Genomic DNA, 19,700 nt, shown 5'->3' with positions numbered 1-19,700 from the left:
TGTGAAGTTGTCTATTGGTTTTCACTTCAGGTTCAATAATAATCTGGTTACTGACAGGAATTTAATTCCAGTATATTATACAGAAGATTTCTTAATTTATCTGATGCTGTCACATGGTATCAAGAATACATAAAACAAAATGGTAAGATTTTGAATAATTACTACGTATAACATAATGGCAGTATTTTTATTTGTTTTTCTAGAAACAGTAAAATGGTTGTGTATTATTAATATTTCCAGAGAAATTGTGTTCCTTCATTTTGTTGAGTGGAAATGGCATTCTGCTTATTACTAATATTGGGTTAAGCTCAATCTTAGGGGTGGCAAGTGGTATGCCAACTACATCTGTGTTCTATTTTCCTTTTTCAGTTTCAGATCTTCAATCTACAGTTATTTTATATGGATAGTATAAAGGGTGTCGGCTTTCATTGCAAACATTACACTATCAACATGGCTATTAATTTCGGACATGAAGGTATATATCATTAGGATATATTTGGAATTATAAGACGAGGGAGGACGTATATGATAACGTGTGAAGGTGTAAAAATCAGTTAATGCAACTTAGGTTGCTTCTTCCCTTGTTTTGAGTCTCCAAAGACTTTTGGTAAACCATTAATTCCAAACATAACGTAAAGCCAAGTGATCAAAGTCATTGTATTGTTGGCTTTTTACATACCAATTGCTATTTGCCTTACTAGAAAGTACGAGGAAAGATTATTTTGTCAAATAGCTTGTTTCTCATGTTGAGAAATTTAATTATTCTCTTTTTCAATGCTCCGAATAAATATTGTATAGCAACAAATTATACTTGTAATGCTAGTTGAGTCGATTGTATTGTCATATTATTGTAAAATGTTATTATTACGGATTTACAAAGTATAATTTTTTAAAATTATAGTCGTCTTAAGTAGTATAATTTCTTTAAACTATAGTCGTCTTAAAGTCGCTATCTACAGCGCGCATCGCGCTCGTTAACCACACTAATATCAACTAAAAGTACAGGAGAAATACAAGAGAATTTGTGATTTTAGATGGTGAGACTATGTAAAAATATTAACTATAGAAGTCGAAAGTATTCACTACTCCATAAGATATAATCATACTCGTACATATGTCAGATGTCAACCTACAAGAGAAAAAGTCTGTAAAAACTCATGCAGTGCGTGGTTCCTACCGGCGCCTGCACCGTGCATTGTACAGACGTTTCTCGCGAAAAGAACATATTATACAAATGTAAAGAACATACAACTATAGTGAAATATACATACTATTAAATTGTAATGAAAATATACCTAAAGAAAAAAAAGAACATATTTGCACTAAAAAAGAGTGAAAAGAACATATGTCCATGTTCTTTGATTGTCAGTATGATGTACTTTTATATGTGATATAATGTTCGTTGTTTATTGCAAAATGTTCTTTGAATTATGTCTTTTAATTATGATGGGTATATATTAATAATTTTCATTTCCTAATATTAATCATGTTCTTTATTAATATTGCGAATGTTCTTTAGATTAAAAAAAAATGTTCTTTACAAAACAATTATATGTTCTTTACAAAATAATTGTATGTTCTTTCCGCGTTTTTTGTATGTACCAAGCATGGTACCACCGCCTGTATCTTAAAATATTCAAAACTCAAGAAGTAAATTTATTGCTTACATCATAAATATCTAGCTATGTTCAATATTTTTCTCAAGTACTAGATCGGAGATCCTGTCGTAGTGCCACCATACGAATACTTTTTTTTTTTAATTGTTTATTTTTGTCACATAACCGTGCTACTTGTAATAATGTCATGATATTGAATTTATGGCCATCGAAAAAGGAAATAAACTTGAATTTATGAGGGTAATCTTATTGAGGTAAAATTTATAAAGGCTCCCTTTTTGGTAAATAGTGTGCTATAAATAGAATTCACTTCTTCTCCGATAAAATTGTATTTAAATTTTTTTTCACCCTAATATAATTTTTAAAGTGCATAAAAAGTCATAAAAGACAATGATGTATATGAAATAGGGATTTAATTACATACTTCTTTCGTTTTTTATTACTTATAACAGTTTGATTTTTACACTATTCATATATTCCACTTTGACTACCTTTGGTAATTTATAGCTAAGTAAAAATATAGTCATGTGAGTATAGATCTTGTTCGATGCATATATTGAACAATTTGACGCAAGACTTTAGTAATTGGTCTAGTTAAAAATTTTGCATCTCACAATCATGAGGTTGTTGACTTGTTGGATCAAATCTCATTAAGGACATTATTACTTTACCCCTAGCCTTTCCCACCACTCCCAAATGATCTAGGCTGCTATTTTGTGTTGAGTTGATTAGTGAGAGGTTTTAGCCTGACTGGGCCACCCTTTTCATTACTTACCCCAAAAAGTGGTTACTTAACTTTAATACTACTCCCTCCGTCGCTTAATTAGATGTCTACTTCCTTTTATTACGTGAGTAATAAATGTTAAAAATAGGTATCTAATAAAGGGACGAAGAGACTAATAAAATTGAAGAGACTAAATGTAATAAATGAGAGAGTAATGTAGTGGACTATCGAGCATTCGTAGCATGGGACAAACTCAAATTAAATAAACGACTCAACAAGAAAAACGGAATAGAATTAAAGGACGGATACAATAATAGTAATAAGTCATGCAACATACACTAAGGTCCAAAGTCACTAACTTATAATTTCTCCATCAACACGCCCCCCCCCCCCCCCCCCCCCCCCCGGGATAGGCGTTGTAGAAGACACACCTCACACCTCGATTTGTTGGCACTTTATTGTATCCTTATTGTGTTTCCTTCATTCTTTACTAAATCTTCCATCCAATCCTTTTTTAAATTAATTAATAATTTGACTCAACGATATTCTAACAACTTGCAATTTGGCAAAGACAACACCAATAATATGGCAATATTGGATACTCTAATTAATTTATTATTAATAGTAAAGTTAACGTTGGACATATTAATTGCATTTGTTATCTTGTGTTAATTAAAATAATTAAATATAAATATTTTTAGCAGTTTCGTCACCTATTAAATAAAATAAAATCATATAAAAATTGAGTAAATATGAGAATTGTGAATTCTTAAGAAAAAATTTCATGATTCAAGAATAATGGTAATGGCCTTTTTGAGAAAAATTTCGCATTAAACTGTTAAATAGTTTTAATGATAAGAATTGTTTAAGCATTATTATTTGTGTCCATAAACATACATTAAAAAATTTCTCGTGATATGCACATTTATTATTTCAAGAAAATTAAAGGGAATGATCATGATCCATTGAACAAAAAAGCTAGTTCGAGTATTATATTATGATATACGCGCGGTTTGAATAGGTAATTTTTGTCCCTCTATTATGTTTGTATTAAACCTTTTAATATTTGCTATAGGTATATACGTAGAACTTAGATTAGTGCTCCTTTATTGCTTTCCAATAAAAAACAGGGTGAGTACTACAAAAGATTAAAAGTGCATTCATCTAATTTAAAAAAGAGAAGAATAAAGATGAAAAAATAAAAAGTTTAGGCCTTAAGTCACTGCCCAATTATTGGTAAAATGACATTAATACCCTTCTCAAGAGTCATGTTTATCATGATCAAACTCATTACTACTAAACTAGCATATAATCACTGTCACTGTATAGGTATTACATATTTATCCTTAATTTACTTTTGGATGTACATGTTTGTCATCATATTATTTAATTTTATATTACATTTTATATGCGCAGTATATAAAGATTGGTAATTTCTTTTTTTTTTTTTATTTTTTAATCTTGTTTTTCAAACCAATTTTTCTCTAAAGAGCATCCCTAACTTGATTGTCGAAGGAGCGTTTTCGAGATCACCCCAAGACATCTTACTCTAAGGTCTTTTAGTTTTGCAGCCTCTGATCTTGAACACACTTGGAAGAATAACTCTCAGCCGCTCTAGTTAAAACGACACCAGACCAATATAAGATCATCCCAAAAGTACCCCTCCTACTAATATTTTTATTTATTTTTTTATTTATTATTTTTTTTTTTTTTTTATTTTTTATTTTTTTTTTTTGAGGAACTCCTACTAATAATTTTAAAATGAATATTCTAGCTGTTTTGGAAATATAAACCATTAACAGTCTTACAACTAGGTTTGGGAATCGAGAGGACTAATAATTGCACAACATACTGTATTACTCCAACAAAACAAAGTTTAACCAAATTCAAGTATACTCACATACTTAAGGATTGCTGGTCACTTTCTTAGAATAACTAGTTATAACTCTATTAATCATTTTAATACACATTATATATATAATAGTACTTAATTTTAGGAACTTTACTTTCCCAAAAAATTGGATTCCTAATCTTCCGAACATGTTACAAAATTGCTGCTATGCTATGCATGCATGCAACAACTTTTCTTTGGAAATTGACAATTTAAGAAGACTTTCACAACGTCAACATAGCTCACAAGGACATATATATTCTACATACTAACCTTTGACTTTTTTTTTTAATACTTGTAGTATAAAATTTGCCATAATTTATTGCTTTTTTCTTTTCTGATGAAAAGTTTCCAAGGAGTGGGGATGCTATAAACTTCACCTTATACGAAGCTGATTTTGATTTTTTTTTTCTTATTTGTCTTTAAGAAATCTTTTTATTGACTACCTTAGCTATAGATGATAAGTAGATAAGTACGTTCGTTCCTATTTTCCCCTGTATTTTACTTTCAAAAAAAAAAAAAAAAAAAAAAGTAGATAAGTACGTTCGAAAAATTAGGTTTTTCAATAATTTAATGGAATTCATCAAGTAATGTTTAGTGAGTATGTTACACATTTTTCTCAGTGTTTATCTTTTGTCTTACTTTTATTAGGTTAGTATTGCCAACCACGAAAGTATCACAATAATATGATTTCGAAAGACTTTTATTACACTGCAAACTGAACTATCAATGCCACTTACATCAACAAACCCCTCTACATGATATATAGACTTACTCGCCATAAAATAAATAAATACATAAATATTTCCAACAATTGTACATTTGTCTAAATCGAAAAACTCCAATATTACCTTTCTTACACGTATATTTAAAAAATGTAAAATTCATATACTCCGTTATAACAATATCTTAAATTTTTAATATAAATAAATAACAGTAATCTAAGATATTTGTAATTAACAAACTCAGTGACCATTGCCTCGTTGGTTTAATACTAGAAACTAGATCTCATTGTGGCCGGCGTAGATCACAAGCCATCATATTCACCATAAAGAAACAATAATAGATAATCTCAATACATTATCCACTGTAAGTTTGTCTAATTCGAAAACTCCATTGTTACCTTCCTTGCTTACACGTATTTCACAATTAAAAAAAAAATATATAGTAAATTTAATACTCCGTAATATCAGTATCTTAATCTACATAATAGTGTAATATTATTTATAATTAACAGAATCAATGAACATTGCCTCGTTAATTGGTTAAACACAAGAGACCCTAGTGTGTTAGGATGCATCTATGACATTACTGAATTACATACCTTATTCATATTTCGAAAACAAAGCAAAATTTATATTGCTACTACGTACATAATAACATCAATAATTTAATATCCTCTGATTTACGTATGTACTCCCTCTTTCTCTTATTTACATGTCTATTTCTTTTTATTATGTGAGCAATAAATGTTAGAAATAAATATGTAAATAAGGAAAGGACGGAGTACTAATCTATCATATAATTCGTATTCTATAATCAACAAAACCAATGATCCATCCTTGGATTAAACACTAGAAACTCTCATTGATTGGATCCGATTGTAAATAATTCACCAAAATCAATTTAAAGAAATCACTAAAATCAAGAGAATTGAAGTGAGTAGACTAGACATTGATAGAAATAGTGCAATTGAAGATCCCTAAAACCCACAAATAATAATGCCGCCAAGAAGAAGGCAAAGTCAAATAGAGTAGACTGCCCGTTTCCAAATTCCGGTCAGCTTAATTCTCGGGCACCCACCCTTAAATTGGAGGGAAAATTATAAACTCAACTCACGAGTTTCCTCGGGTTCCCTTTTTCTCTCTCCTCTCCTTTATATAACTCCTTTCAACTCTTCCTCTTTCTCTTCTTCAATTCCTCCTCTTTCTTCTTAAACGCGTTTACTTTCTCTCTCATCTTTTTTCTTTTTCTCTAAATTAAACCCTTTTTCCTAAATCCTCCAAAACAAAACCTATTATTATTATTATTATTATTATTATTATTATGGGGATTTCTTCTGAGAAATCGTCGAATTCGGTGGTAAACGTGAGGACTCCTCTGATGCCTATCTATACGAGTAGTGGTCTTAGTGTCATTGAAAGTGATGGAGAAAAAGAAAACGAGTCGACGGGACCGACGACTCCGACTTCGGAAGGTTCGAGAATCCCCTCGAAGCTTCCTTGCCCGCCACCCCCTCGAAAGAGGAGTGGTGGCGCATTGTGTAAGAATAAGGTGTTAAACGTGAAAAGGGAGTTCTTTATTACTCCTCCTGATTTGGAAGCTGTTTTTATTCGTCGTCATAATGTTGGCTGTTAATTTAGATAAGATTAAACATAGTCAGTTTTTTTAAATATTATATAAAAATAGTTATTATTACAATTAGATAAAAATATATTGTAATTTTGTGATGACTTAGATGCATCACTTTAATTAATTAGTATAGCTAGATGTATGGAATTATATCTTAGCTTTTTTTAGGCATCTAGGTAGCTTTGAATGAGATTTTATTTTGATGTGTATATTATTATGACATCCTTAAATTTATAATTACTGTTATTTTTATTAGTTTTATTGCTTGCATTATCGCGATTTATTTATATTTTTAACGGGTCTTTTCTTGTTTTTGCATTGATATAGTTGTGTTTTTCATACTACTAGTATATGCATCTTACAATTTTGATGTAGATTTGTTTGTCGACTATATTTTTCCTATCGGTTCGCAGTTTACAATAGCTAAATGGGTCGTTTTTTACATCATACGAAATATTGTTTATTCGGGTTTTTTTGCATGCTATGTGTATTTTGGTGCAGTTTTCATTTATGGAGTACTCATTAAACTTTTTCGCTCATTTTGTTGGGTCAACGAGAGAGACTAAATAAAAACGTCTTTCAAGCATAAAATTAAAATGCAACTATCTACAATGATTAAACTTGTGTAACAGTTCTTTAAATGCTTTTAATACAAAAAACTTCTTTATTTTAATAACAATGAATGATTTCAATATTGATGCTCTGACAATGTTTTTACATTTCTCCCAATTCCGTCTCTAAATGATAGTCCCTTATGGGTAAATTTTAGTCCCAAAATGTTCACCCTATTTGTTTTTTCCAACAATCATTAATATTAATTTTTTACCAAAATTCCCTCCAATTTGCAACAATAGTTGTGTAAATTTAAATTTCCCATGTAATTGTTTTCCCATATAATTTTATTACTTTCTCTTTCTACTTTTTTGCATACCCAATGTCAATTTACTTTTTCAATGTACTTATACTATTATTATTTTTGTTTATTAATTCCCGTGAAAAATACTCATAAAGGACTATCAAAAAGGGACGAAAGGAGTAAAAAAAGTATAACATATGTCAAAGCAATGATGTCGATCAAACCACATAAAAATGTACTTTTTTTTTTTTTTTTTTTTTTTTTTTGGAAACCACATAAAAATGTACTTAGTTATCTGTTAAGCATCATCATGACACCATTTATCCTATGTTTAGATAATTTTATCCTATAGTTTTATGTACATGAATACATGATAAATTGATAATATAAATGTTGTAGCATATAGGATTAGGAGCACATGCAAGTCAATATTGATGCTCTCTCCACTACAATGATAAAAGGGTTGTCCAAAAGATAAGTAAAAGGGTGCAAGAAAATATATTTTTAATGAAAAAGGGGTTAAATATATTACATTAAACTCTCTTCTAACCTTTTATCATAACACTTTTTCATGGAATATATGCTTCTCTAACTCGTTAGTGCTCCAATATAGTGTAAAACTTGTAAAAATTGCCTAAGACACTTTGTAAGAATAAATCCCTCTCCATTGCATGGATGAGGCCCACCAACTACATAAACCAAAAGATTGACCTCTTTTTTAGACTTTACTCTCCTTAAGCTCAATGTTATATAAAAAATAAAGCTAATAAGAAGGAATTTATTTATTTCTTGATTACGATAGTACATGTCGTGTGAATTATTTTATGCTATATTTGTAGAAAATTATTATTTCTGTTCTTAATAAGTATAACTATTATACGATCAGATTAGATCGATGTTACTATAACACGAAAAAACATAGGTGTAACACTTATCATGCATCCTAGTTTCTTGAGTTAAAACCAAAATTTATTTATCTCATAGTGATACCCCACTACACATGTGTTGCTTCTACACCATCTAATAAGGGCTAGGAAGGTTCTCAATCTTTTACTCTCATGCTTTTGTCATAAAGCTAGCTTCATATATTTTTATGGTTATTTCAAATAAAGGACAAGTCACAAATGGATGGGGAGTAGATTAGAATCCTATGTGGGTATGAAATGGACCCTTTATCTACTTATTTATTAGTAGTATAGTAGTAATATACATGTATATAGTAGATTTTCAAAATTCAAACGTTTGTTCAAAGTCTTTTGGACCAATTAATGGACCTAGCTTGCACTTATAAGTTACTACAACATAATAAAGTGGCATTATTAATTGAGTTGTTGTGAGATAATTGTGACGTGGTGTAGTATGTTACTTGCACAATGAGCCGAATGAGGTGCATGCCTATGGTGTTTTTACTTGGAATTGACGGAGGATTTTCCAACTAAGGATCTGTTTTTTTCAGATTATTTTCAGTTCAGTTCAGTTTAATTCTTAATTTCTTTCTCTTATGAAATATTCAGTCCAGCTCAGTTCAGTCAATCAGAACAGGCCCTAAAGATACGTTAAAAGTTTTTTCTTACTCGATGAAATGGTGATCGAATGATATTTTAATTAGAAATTATCTAACAAAAAAATTGTGTAACATACAATAAATACGGATCAAGTATTTGAATTGTACTGAGTGAGTAATTAATTAACAAATCGTATATTTGCTCACACGAAGCACGTACGTGTGTGCGTTTCATGCACATAATGCATGATCCACACATACACAAAGTGTATTATTTGAGGCACGTGTTTGGACGATAATTTTTTTCCTAAAGAATAAAATCAAGATTTGATATTAAGTTTATTGTCATAGAATATAGATCTAAGCAAAATTATGAAATTATAATTTTTACTTAATTTACTTATAAATAAAGCCAAGCCAAACGAGCATCAAGAATACCTGGCCTAAATGGTTGTACAACTTGGTGTAAAAATACATTTATTGCAAATAGATATAAAGTGATTGCGGATTCTCATTTAAGAAAGATATAAATATAACATTTGAAGCAAGTATACTTATAGTACAGTGTTGGCTTTAACTTCTAATCTATTTGTCAACCTTGACGATAAAATTATTTACAAATAAAATGTTTTTCTGAATGTTACTAATCAAAAATAATTAATCTAACAAAAAAATTGTGTAGCTTAGGCCCCGTTCACTTCGCCTTATTTTTGCCGAACTGAAATTATTTTAACTGAACTGAAATTGTTTTTACTGAACTGAAATTACTTTTACTGATTTTCAGTTATATTTCTTCTTTAAGTTTACTGATTTTTACTGAACTGAAATTATTTTTACTAAACTGAACTTATTTTTGCTGAACTGAAATTATTTTTACTGGACTGAAATTATTTTAATTGAATATTATTTTTTTAAGGTGAAGTGAATAGGGCCTAACTGATATGTACGGCGCATTTCGTAGTAAATAAGAGTAATTATTTTTAACACACAACAAAAGTGAGATACATGCAACAAAAAATAAAAATGTACGTGGTAAGTATGTGATTTTTGATACAATATTTCTCTTAACACTTTACTTGATTGGTCTAGAAATGAACAAAGTTCGTTCAGAAATATTATGCTCAATTAATAATTTAATTTTGAAGCTCGGGCAAATAAGCATCAATAATACCTTGCTTAATTCAAAGTAGATCTTGGTGCATATTTATTCAGAGGATTTTGAGATAGATATTCTTGTCGGAAAGAGTTACAACGGGGAATGCTAGCTCGATCTGAATTTCAATCTATTTATTTGTCAACCTTGATGACAACGTCATTAAAAATAATGTTTATTGTCCATTACTTATACAACAATAGTACTCTCTTGGTTTAAGTAATGCCTGTATATTTGTATATAGATTGTACATATAGACATATATATATAGTATGAACACACATAATTAATTTGGAAATTAACTCCATTATATATGAAGTATATAAAAAATAAATAAATAGCTATACATTATATTCATGTTATGTATTTTCTTATGTAGTGTATTGAAAACTCCAAATAACAAGCTCAAAGCAGAGTAAGGTTATGTTCTTTTGAGTTTTTGGGCAGGCAGAGCTAAGTAAAGCTGATTGAGTCAGCAAAATAGAGTAGAGTAGAGCAAATTAGATTTCAGCAGAGTAGAACATAACAGAGCAGAACAACTCAAAAGAACAAAGCCTAAGTAAGTTTACTATATGTACATTATTACAACTAAAGTAAAATTTACTATATAATATTTCCATAGTTCATGTACAAGTCACTTTTACGTATTGATTTTTTTTTAAAAAAAAATTCTAATACTAAGGGTTTTTTCTATTCAGCTCTAATCAGTTCAGTTCAGTTCAGTTCTTGTGCTAATTTATTTGTTTTATATGATTAGACTAATGATATTGTTAATGACAATTTAGTTTAGACATGTCTTTGATCTTTTATGTCCAATCAGTTCAATTCAATTGTTTTTTATAAATTGAATCATGTCCTAAAAACTAATTAGTCGTAAAAAAAATCAAGAATAACAACAAATAAAGGAGAATCAATGAGTGGGAAGTGTCAAAAAAATGATGTGACAAAGCACGAGAGAGAAAGCAAAGTTTAATATGGGGAGTTCGATTCCTCCAAGTATTAAAACAACAAAGACAAACCTTGGGATTGGAGCCAAGCTACTGACTTAATTACTCAATCATAATCTAACACGTACTATTATTCTTACTTTTTAACCATTTTTTTTAAAAGAAAAACTTTTTAACCATTCCTGGTTCTAGTGGATTTTCCTACGCAAGACTAGATCACTAGAGGGATTAATTTGGATGTTCGAGTCAAGTTCAGTGAGCCAGGTTAGACCGGGTCTAATTAATTTCAAATTTGAAATAAATTAGATTATTATGTACTTATGAGTCAAAATCTAAATTGAATATTTTTTCAGGTCAGATTTAAATCAAATTAAGTTTTTACACCTTTATAATCTATATAAAAATGTTACATCATACGAAATATATTCATATTCATACAAACTTGTAAAATAAAAAATTATATTGGTGACCACATGAATTGTAGCTTGAAAGTGCATCATAAAAATAATACTATTGTACATTTGTATTATATGTTAACCTTTTCAATAAATATATAAATAAATATGTACTTAGTACTTTAAGTTGCTAACTATTGGCCTCATACATCTATTGATGGATCGGATAAGGATAAAAATCAAGTTAATGGAAGAATAGGATCAATAATATGCGAGAATATCTATTGGAATCTGTAAGCATGATGGCAAATGGTAATTTTAATTAATATGGTATATGCTTACATAGTAATTTTATATCTTGGTTCATGTTGTCATGCATGCATGCCCAATTGTATGTATGATTTTTCTAACATATTGATATATAGCCTAGGAAGACAAAAAATATTAATGATGATTATACTTCAAAATATATATTTATTTATATCTTATGCATTGTCCATGGTAATTTAATACTTGTTCAACTTTAAGTAAATAATACATAACTTTTCATAATTTTTTGTCAATGATATCATTGATGTGTAATACAGTAATACTCTACCGTTTCTACATTTATAATAAAATTCTTTTTATATCCGTCTTCCTAGTATATGTTGCATGCTAATGTTATTATAGGGCATATAATTTTCACAACTAGTCCCTCTGTTTTAAATACTTGTTCCATTTCTCTTAGACACGTATGCCGATAGCTCGATATTAATCTTTGATTAATAATATCTTTAATTATTAATAAGGATAAATTCTAAGAATTGAAAATCAATAATCTATTGATTAAGACAATTCCAACAAGTACCCACAAGACTATATTTTTTCTTATGTATAAATCACAAACATTAATCAAAGTAGGACAAATAAATAGTGCAAAAAATAGAAATGGAACAAGTATTTAAAAATTTTGAGAGTATAATATAGGCTTATCAATTTGAAGCTGGCGTTGTTATCATATCATTAATTGAAGGTATAAAGCCACATCATACAAGAGACTTAGAGACCTACATACTCTTGTTTAACTAATCACTCAAAACATCGATCTTTAATACTTCATATGAATTTCTAAATATATATATTTGGTAGTACGTACTACATGTATTAAACCTTTTAAATTATTTTATTACACCGTAGTATTTGATTAAATATCTATATTACCACAAAACATACAAAGTATATTGTACTCCGATATAATTATCATAATACCAATGATTGGTGCTTTCAATCAATCTCTGCGAGATCCCCAAGAAAATGAAATTAAGATAAGCCTATGATTCCAGATAATGGTGGCTAGATTCCAATTAACATGCATGTTAATTTAGATGAACCACTATGAGAGGGAGATGAATTGTAATAGGTTTCAATTAGGTCAATCTTTTGCTGAACTTAAAATCAGAACATAAAAGGAACTTAAAGAACACAGCAAGTTTTTAAGAGGAAACCTTCCAGGGTCCAACTGGAAGTAAAACCTCGACCCTTCTCAGGATTTTCACACAAATTCCACTATAATAGGGGAACTCCTAGTTACATACAACCTATTAACACAGACCTTTCTCGCAAGTTTCTCAGTGGACTACTTGCTACCTGATAGGACCCTATCCTACCCAACCTAAGTCCCACTTAGGTTCACTCAGCACTGCCTACACTCGACTTCACAGTAGAAGCTCACTCATTGTGCCCTCACAGCTACCACACGAATTTTAGAGACTTTCAAACTCCTAAAAACATACGAATTTTAGAGAATTCAAACTCCTAAACTCAAATGTGAATTATCAAGAATTCACAAACACCCCAAAACCAATTACAACACAAAGACTCACTCTAATAAATAAATGGAAAGCTACACATGAAACCCGAAATCAAAATGATAAAGCTTAAACCTTTGGCAAACTTACTCTTAAGCACTAAGTGGTTATCATGCTTAAAACTCTCACTTTACTTCGAATTACTTCTTCTTTCTTTATAGAAGTTCAATTCCACTGCTTACAAAGTAGGGTTTTTGGTAAACTAATAAGCCAAACAGAAATTCGGACTTATCATTTCAAAACAGAAATTAAAACATTCTTAATTTCATGTTTAGGAAAACCTTTTCTAACCACATTCGTTTTATTAAAAGATGAGGTTTTATATGAAAAAGATAAACCAAGTAAATCAGATATTAAAAGATAAAATCAAACAAAATACTTTTTCATAAACTTAAACTCATCTTTTACGAATTACTTAGCTTGCCAAGCTTTATCCGATTTCTAATATGTCTCATGCATAACTACCAGATATATATTTACATCAACCTAGAAAACAAACTTATATCTTTTATACAACTTAAGTTATGAAGTTCATCTTTTTCAGTTGATATCTCGAGCTTTGCACTGGTCCTTGATTGTTGAGGTTGTGTTCCATCGTTACACTGGAACCAGGTCGTTACAACTTGTTGATAAATTCCTGTTAGGGAACTCCTTGTACTTCCATCCAGCTATCTTTAGAGAACTTCCTTCTGGAACTCTTCTTCTGACTTTATTTGTCATCCTGGATCTTCTAAAGTTCCTTTGTTTCAATCCTTACTTCAACTCCCAAAGTTTTACTTATCCTGCAAACATCACAACACTATAAAATCCTTATTAGATAGAAGTTTACTCAATCATCAACATCATCATCAAAACCTCATAAGGGTCAACAATGCATGTACTATTGCAAAAATGAAATTACGTTAAAATAGATGGATTGGTTTGGAGGGTAGGCTTATCTAGGTTGTCTCAATTTTTCCCCTCTCGCAGTATATGATCAATTAAGTATCCATCATCCATGACCAATAATCTAATCACTAAATAGAAATTAGCTACATATAGATCATAAATTAATTAATTAAACTAAAAGGCAACATTAGGTTAATTGATGTTATTCGATTTTTTGTATGTAACATGTAAGATATAATATTTCTATATTTCAATAATATGATACATGCATGTTTTAATTTTTGTGAATAATTCAAACTAATTTAAGTACCGTCCAACGCACAATTGTTACTAACTTTTATAATGTAACAAATTGCAATACTAATTTGTGTAAATAATGGTATACATACTATTTTTTTTTTCATGCCTTAGCTTCTACCAATATCAAGGTTATTGAAGCATTATACGAGTACTTTATTTTTTAAAAGAATAAAGTTTAAGTTTTGTATTAAAAAAATTAAAATTTAGATTAATACCAGTGTTGTTATATATTACTACAAATATAGTATATGCATATTATGTTACAAAATTTAATTAAATTTTTTCTTTTAAATTGAAATAAAGTTTACTGTAAAAATAGTAAATTTGAAAGAAAGAAAGAAAAAACGATAATATTATATAAGACACTGTTTACTTCACCTTATTTTTGATGAACTGCAATTAATTTTGCTAAACTGAAATTATTTTTACCGATTCTCTTTTATATTTCTTATTTAAAGTTACTGATTTTTACTGAACTAATTAAAATTATTTTTACTGAACTGAAATTGATTTTGCTGAACTGGACTGATTTTTACTGAATTGAAATTATTTTTACCGTATATTATTATTTTAAGGTGAAGTGAACAATGCCTAAATCTTAGATAGTAGTATTATTTTAATAATCACTCCATATGTAATTTTTTTTAATAAAATACATAAAAGATATGTAAAAATATTCCAATTAAGTGTATATGGAAATATTATATTATAGGTAATAAATATTTTTCTTGAACATTTTACAAAGAAAAAAAAATGGAAAGGAATGAAAAATGGAAGAAATAATTTCAACCAATAAATAACTACATGTGTCATTTTTGGTTTCTCTAAGTTATTGATTTCTTATTTGACATGCAAACCATATCTGAATTTAACCTCTAATAATTTCATATATGTACGTACAAATGCTGTATTAGTACGTACTTCATTTTTTTATTTTTTTATTTTTTTATTTTTTTTATTTTTTAAATACTAATCTAATTATTTCATTTCTCTTATTATTAAACAAGATAAGGCCATACATTATTTGCATTATTTTTTTTGTATTGCCTTGATTAATGCTTTTATGCTGTGAAAAGTTGTATGTTGAGTTTGATTAAATAATTGCATGATACTTACACATCAATATAATTAAAGAGAACAACTAACTTTGGAAAACATACATTGGATAAACCACTTTTGTTTGGTCATTGGTATCAAAAGAAAGAAAAGTTTTGTAATTTTGTGTTTAAAGTTAAGAATTAAACAAGTATAAACAAGTTTAAAAGACATGAATCAAATTCTAAGGACTAAAGAACAATTCTACTAATTAACAATTGACAATGGAATGAATATGTGGTGCTTGCTATAGATAATACAAATGATGAGACAACAAAAAGTTAATGGGAGTTTAATTAAGAATTGATTGCGACTACAGAACGAGGGGCTTTCTCGATTTTTTTTTTTTTTTTTTTTTTTTTTTTTTTTGTGTCTTACTCCAAATAAACTGGAGTAAATTTACATGAATTGAAGTATAAGTAACCCCATTAGACCTGCTTATTGGGTGGGTTAATTACGGGTCAGGTCAAAGAGCGTCATTTTTTATAAGGCCAATAGCGGGTCGCGTGTCAATAGTGGGTCGATAATGGGTGGGCCAACAAATTATCAAATAAAATAAATATTGGACAAAGTCATTATTAAGGGTCTATTCCGATTTACTGAATAGAACTTAACTGAATAGAACTAAACTAAAATGCTTGGAGCTGAACTGAACTAAACTAAATAGAGTTGAAATGAATTTTTTATGAGAGAAGGAAATTAGGAACTGAACTAAACTGATTGGAGCTGAACTGAACTAAACGGAAATGAACTGATTGGAGCTGAACTGAATTGAAGTGAACTGAATAGAGCTGAAATGAATTGTTTATGAGAGATGGAAATTAGGAACTGAACTGAATTGATTAGAGTTGAACTGAACTGAAATTAAGCTAAACAGAACAGGCCCTAAGTATATATGAATACGAAAATACATCAATACCCATTTTCTATATCAATTAAATTGGACAAACATTTTCACACTATTTTAACCCTGCTCAATAAGGTCTTGTCTATTAAAGATCATGTTCATTAAAAGCCTTCTAAACTTGACCATAATTTAATTATCGTTGGACTATCCTACCTAAACTAGATCTAAATTTTTAACTTTAAGCTATTAAGAGCTTTTAGTTGTGATTTATGTTCTTATCGAAATGGAATTGAACATGGATGCATGCCCAAATGGATATGCTATATCTTTATGCATAAAACCTTTTCATATACTTGATATATCATATATTCAAGCTATACTTACACTTTATTAACTTGTTATTATGATAACTTAATTTTAATTAGTAGCTTTTCATTTAAATACTCCATTTATGTTTCAATTATACTTGGTAGTCACATAAACTATTACGGACTATAAAATCTTACTTAGATTAGGACTAAGGGTTTGTTCTCTTCAGCTTAATTTCAGTTCAGTTCAGTTTAGTTTCAATCAGTTCAATTCAGTTTAGTTCAGTTTCTAATTTCCTTCTCTCATAAATAATTCATTTCAGTTCTATTCACTTCACTTCAATTTAATTCAACTCAGTTTAATAAATTAAAACAGACCCTAACAAGTACTTGTAGGAAATTACCACAAAAATAATGAGTTCAAAATCGTATGCCTATCTATCTTGAGTCTTGACTAATCAAGTATTAAAATGGAATGTAATATGAAGAATAAAGGGGCCCACCATAGTCAAAGCTCCATCAAGAATAGTCGGTGGAGGTGGAGCCCATCAACCATACCAACTTGCAGAAATTGGCACAAAATGGATGAGATAAGTGAAATTAAATGTTGGTTGAATTTGCTTCTTCACTTGGGTAGTAAAAATGTGTATAAAAACGGTTGGAATTTAAATGAACTGGGCTTGTATGACTGGTTTGGATGTGATAGATAATTCATCATTATTACCTGATTATTCCATTCCAATGCTACTCCAATTCCATCGATATTTCTATTCTTGTTTCAGACTACTACTATTCTTTGTCAGATTTTGCCTTTTCTTTCATATGGATCCTCTTCCAACCCTCGATATATGGTTCTTGTTTGGTAAATGGTTTATAAATTATTGGAATGGTAATAAATTGTACTCCATATTTGCATACTCATATTGTCATATGCAGTTGATTTCGAAAAAATCATGCTTACCTTCAAGTTATTAAGCTCCTTTTTCTTTTAACTATTACATACTCAGTTTTAACTTTATATAGATATAACATATGATTACGATTGTCAAAATATTCAAAATACACTCTATAATCGGTTGACTTACTTATTGGCATTGTTGCTAGGTGGCTACCTTTTTCTCTTGGCTCGTGTGAGGTCTATCACCACGTGGTACTAACTTTTTGGGGTTCTATAAATACCTAATTTCTAAATTTCGTGGGTTTGCAAACATTTATTATAAAAAGCATCCATTTCACATCTTAACTCCTATGGATCTGTATTAATTACACTGATAGAGGGATTTTTTTAACATGTGTCCATTATCACACGTCAACACTTAAAGATTCTTTATTAATATAATTTTTTTTTTTGAAAGACTTTATTAATATAATTATTCTAACAAATCAAATGAGAATCTTTTCATAGAATAAAAATAAGGAAGTTCATAGATGTTTCTTTAGGGTTCACCATATCATGTTTACTTCTTCATATATAGGTTTTTAGTTAGCGAGTAATATTTAATGGAAAATGCTATACATAACCCTTAGGGCTACATATAAGCATTAAATACACACTACAAAATCGTAAAAATTTAGGAAATCATTAAAATATAAACACTAATAACACTGATTTACGTGTGTTTTTGTCATAAATCCCTAATTTTATAAAATTTTCAAGAGTATCATTACCCATATTTAATTATGTAAATTAAGATATGCTACATAAATGGATACTTTAATCATTTGAGATAATTGACATTCATGTAGATAGTATGAATATGAGCTTGTTTGATTGCAATGGGAATTAACTTTCCATGATAATTTGCAAATCATGGAAAATTATTTCCCTCTTTAAATTCCTAGGAAATTGCTTTATTTTGTTTGGTTGGCATTTAAGGAAATTACAATTCCTAAGAAATTTGAGTTACCAAGGGGGAGGTGGGTAAATGAATTCCCACATTATGTCCTCCACTTTGCACTTTTTTTGGTTAACCAAACAACACACCAATAGTACATTTTCTAGGAATTTTGAGTGCCTACATAAATTTAATGCAACCAAACAAGGCCTGAGTGTTACAAAACTGCCATTTCTGTAACAATGCCTTTTTGTCTGTGCTTGAATTAAATTTGCTATTTAGGGGTGAGTAAAAATCCCGAGTAGGGAAATTGGAATGATTAGAAGCTGACAATTTTACAACTGAAATTCGGTCTTGCTGTTTTAATTCTAGGTAATAAATTAAGGTTGGATTGGGTACTGGTTATAACATAGTGCTCCCTCTGCTTTTAAATACTTGCTCCATTTCTCTTAGGCATGTATGTCGATGCTAATCTTTGATCAATAACATTTGAGACGATTCCAACAAGTAGCCACAAGAATATATTTTTTTCTTATATATAAATCACAAACATTAATCGAAGCAGGATAAATAAATAGTGCAAAAAGTAAAAATAAAGCAAATATTTAAAAAGGACGGAGTATTTATTTGAATGTATTAGAAGCTCAAAATTAATAAAATATAATAATGCATATAAAAATTTAAGTACTAGAAGCTTAAAAATGAAATGAAAAAAAACCTGATAATTGTATATAAATCCGGCAACAATTCCAAATTCGCTTTAAAATTCAAGGAATCGGTTGGACTAAGGGACTGTTCACTTCAGCTTAATTCCAGTTCAGTTCAGTTCGGTTCAGCTCCAATCAGTTCAGTTCAGTTCCTAATTTCCTTCTCTCATAAAATGTTCAGTTCACTTTAGCCAATCAGTTCAATTCCGTTCGGCTAAGTTTCAGTAAATGTGAATATGCCCTAATTCCAATCCCGATCCGAATTAACAATCCCAACTAATCTCAAGTCCAAAACCTAATTCTCAAGTTTTCTCTACTAAAAGTCTAAAACTCAATAAATTATGAAAGTTCCTAATTTAAATTGAGCATTTTGGATCAGCCCAAAAAACTATTATTGGACCAAGGACTAGAGCCTTATTTGACCTAAATTAC

Source organism: Chenopodium album, chromosome 15 (genome assembly GCF_948465745.1).
Source record: "Chenopodium album chromosome 15, dcCheAlbu1.1, whole genome shotgun sequence".
Lineage (NCBI taxonomy): Eukaryota > Viridiplantae > Streptophyta > Magnoliopsida > Caryophyllales > Amaranthaceae > Chenopodium > Chenopodium album.
This window is presented reverse-complemented; position numbering follows the sequence as displayed.